Here is a 4,027-nt window from a genome sequence, read left to right as displayed (position 1 = left end):
TGAAAATAGTAAGTGGATTAATACCAAACTGAAGTATTCTCTAAGAAAGGATAACTGCCTATTTACATGAAAATAGTAAGTGGATTAATACCAAACTGAAGTATTCTCTAAGAAAGGATAACTGCCTATTTACATGAAAATAGTAAGTGGATTAATACCAAACTGAAGTATTCTCTAAGAAAGGATAACTGCCTGTTTACATGAAACTAGTAAGTGGATTAATACCAAACTGAAGTATTCTCTAAGAAAGGATAACTGCCTGTTTACATGAAACTAGTAAGTGGATTAATACCAAACTGAAGTATTCTCTAAGAAAGGATAACTGCCTGTTTACATGAAACTAGTAAGTAGACTAATACCAAACTGAAGAATTCTCTAAGGAAGGATAACTGCTCACTTAGATGAAACTAATAAGTGGGCTAATACCTACAGCAAATGATCACAATAACAATCAATATGAACCCAGTCTCGCATATTCGATTTTTCCCTTATCAAGGATTACTGATGAGGGCTGGATTTCTATAGCTCAGTGACAAGTGGTGAATCATATGAAAGATTGGGCTTCATGTATATTTTTATTGAGACTCTTGTTGTTGCTTGGTCAATAACTGCGCAAGAACTGATCCCTCTTCCTGTTGAAATTTATGTATGACTACGCATAAATTATAAATTAATTTATTTTTATATCTTAGATTCAAGTAAACATGTAGCTACAGTGAGAATTGATGATGCTGGAACCGTGACTGTTTTGAAATAGAAAATGTATTTTTGAAATTCGGAAAATTGTTGTATTGGACTATTAAACAGAGGTTACGTACGTTATATTAAAACGGTTGTAGAGCCTCACAACGTCTTGCGCCTTTGCAATAGCCATGCAACGTAGTTTCCGTCACAAAAGGCTCCACCATAAGGCTGTCATGTCAAAAGCACACCTGTCTTCCATGCATGTTTTCCACAAGCCATCTTATGAAGGAGGATGACGATTTTCCAGAACCCATTCAGTTGAACAGTCCGGTCACACATATATCGTAGGCGCTGCGTCACGCGACTTCATCGATAATTCGATAAGTCTTTGTATGGAATAGTATGGATACCCGTTTCATTATAGCTGTTTGACGTATACGATGGTTGAACAGGAATATTTATTTTCGTGAACCCATACCCTGTATATAGTTCTCGCTTTCAGACAGAGATTATTGTTGATTATGTTGCGTGATGTTGCCTAGGGTATTGGAACTCGCTTTTGCCATTGACCTTTGTATTCGTAGATTCTCACCTGTTACAAGATGTCGCACGTTGTTTACAGGTTTCTTTCTAGACGGTTCTGGTGCCTCAAGTTAATATGCTTTGTTTTCCAGCGACATTAAGTACAAGGGATATACCCGTCTTTGAAAGTCTAAATCTGAACACGTCTTTATGATCTGAGTGTGTCAATATTTTACACATCGGAAAATGCTGTAACATACCCTTCTCAAAAGCGATGTATTTTCGGTGGCGACATAATACTCGCGAACGCCAAACAATGTCGAAATGTATAGTTTGATATAAGACGTTCCACCGCGACTTTATATCAGCTGTGGTTGTCACGTGACTAGCTGATTTGCCAATTCAAAATCAGTTTCATATAAACTCCCGAACCCTCTGTGTGTTTGTGTAGGCGTGTACTTATAAATAGAAATATCAGGTTTCTTTCTCAAAACGTCTAAGCCATTTGTCAATTTCAAAAACCTTTCTGAAATTCTACTACACACTATATTATTATTTCATTCTAATTTTACCGTGTTACGCAGTATAAAAGCTGCATAGTAAGTGGCATATCGAGGAACAACAAACTACACGGAAGACAGTCAATGGCATGTTGCTGAACGCACATAAATGCCCAAGAATCAACTTAATGTTGCTGAACGCACATAAATGCCCAAGAATCAACTTAACTGGCATGTCGTTGAACACCAAAACTATAAGGTAAATAGCATGTCGATGACACACCAAAACTGCATATGAAATGAACACCAGAACTACACAGTAAACTGCGCATCTCTCAACACCAAAACTATAAGGTAAATAGCATGTCGATGACACACCAAAACTGCATATGAAATGACATGCTACTGAACACCAGAACTACAGAGTAAACTGCGCATCTCTCAACACCAAAACTACACAGTAAATTGCGCATCTCTCAACACCAAAACTGCACAGTAAATTTCACATCTCTCAACACCAAAACTACACAATAAATTACACATCTCTCAACAATAAAACTACACATCTCTCAAAAACAAAACTACACAGTAAATTTCACATCTCTCAACACCAAAACTACACAATAAATTACACATCTATCAACAATAAAACTACACATCTCTCAAAAACAAAACTACACAGTAAATTGCACATCTCTTAACATCAAAACTACACTAACTTGTAATGTTGCTGAACACCAAGACTAAACTGTAACCACTAGATTGCTGTAAGCCGAGAGCTGCATATCACGTAACACTAAATTCTTATACAGATATCGTCGATACATCAACACAAAATTGTATTTAGCCTATCACCATAACTACATTGTAGTGACATCTTAGCGTGCAACCTAATACAAATTGAAAATCACATACTAATAAAATAAAAATAAAAAAGGACGTCGAGAGGCATATCTTCGTAACACCAAAACAAAACTGTAAAGGGCTAGTCTCTATAGCTAATAAACAAGACTGTAAGTGTCATATCTCTATGATCCATAAAACCAAAACATAACTCAAAAGAACATAAGTCCATGACACCAATACAAAACTTTGGAAAGGACATCTCCACAGCGCCAAAACAAAACTGTTAAGGGTATGTTTTTGTAGCTCCTAAGTAAAGAATGTGTGAGGCATATCTCCGTAGCACTAAAATAAAACAGTAAAGGGATATCTCCAAAGCACCTAGAAAAACTATAAGGACATAACTACACAAGGAAACAAGGATCCTGATAAACCTTTTATTCATCCATCGTGAACTTGATCTTTCAAACAGCTGTTGTTTTTGAATTTTCGCGCAAAGCTACACGAGGGGTATCTGCGCTAGCCGTCCCTAATGTAGCAGTGTAAGACTAGAGGGAAGGCATCTAGTCATCACCACCCACCGCAAACTCTTGGGCTACTTTTTTACCCACGAATAGTGGGATTAACCGTCACATTATAACGCCCCCACGGCTGAAAGGGCGAGCAGATTGCGAGTCATGCGCCCTAACCACCTGGCCATGCCGGGCCGAGGTTTCAGAGGATGTTCTTTCATAACTGTATCCTCCAGTTACGAGATGAGTTCATTGCTACTTATTGCCTTGAGATATAGTTTCAGAGACACAATGACTTCAACACTCTCCTATACGAGTTTTTTGCGCTTATACCGAAGGTTCGGTTGTTTTCTTCAAAATGTTGTTTCTTTGGATCCTCATCGGTTAACAGTTTCACTGTATGAATATTTTTCTTGGTAAACGCTAGTTTAGATTTCTAGTCAATTTCTACCCCACGACATCAGTGACATCAAGGTCACGCAGAAGACAGACAAATCTCTGAAATCTATTACCTCTAAGCCTACTTTCAAAGTGTCTGCCAGTTACCTAACCTTATAATTTGCAGGATTGGATTACATAGAAATTGCCATATCTACAATGTTATTAAACTGATTACTTGAGAAATGCACTAAAGAAATACCATACCAATAAGGTTACGTTTTATAGAACACAAAAATAAAATTCGCAATGAAAATAGTGTGAAAATTGTACTAGCTGAACGTTTCCGAAAAAAAAGGCATGCTTAAAAAATGAATCAGAAGAAAGCTGATTCAAAACTGATATTCTTGAAAATTAATTCGGTTATTTAGAAAAACATATATATAAAAATAATATGTATTTATTAGTAATATGAAACCAAAGCCATTAAAATGTTTTTGAACTTTAAAGCTTTTTAATACACACACACACACACACACACACATATATATATATATATATATATATAAAATATATATTATATATATA

General features: G+C 36.2%; 1 protein-coding gene across 7 annotated transcripts in view; it reads right to left on the bottom strand.

The window, feature by feature from the left end:
* The window catches only part of LOC106456894 (EH domain-binding protein 1-like), a 188,642-nt gene that overhangs the window by 125,990 nt on the left and 58,625 nt on the right, over nt 1-4,027 (bottom strand). The gene's annotated exons all lie outside the window — the stretch shown is intronic.

Source organism: Limulus polyphemus, unplaced genomic scaffold, assembly GCF_000517525.1.
Source record: "Limulus polyphemus unplaced genomic scaffold, Limulus_polyphemus-2.1.2 Scaffold268, whole genome shotgun sequence".
Taxonomy (NCBI): domain Eukaryota; kingdom Metazoa; phylum Arthropoda; class Merostomata; order Xiphosura; family Limulidae; genus Limulus; species Limulus polyphemus.
Note: the sequence above shows the minus strand (reverse complement) of the source record. Positions and strands in the feature narration are given on the sequence as shown.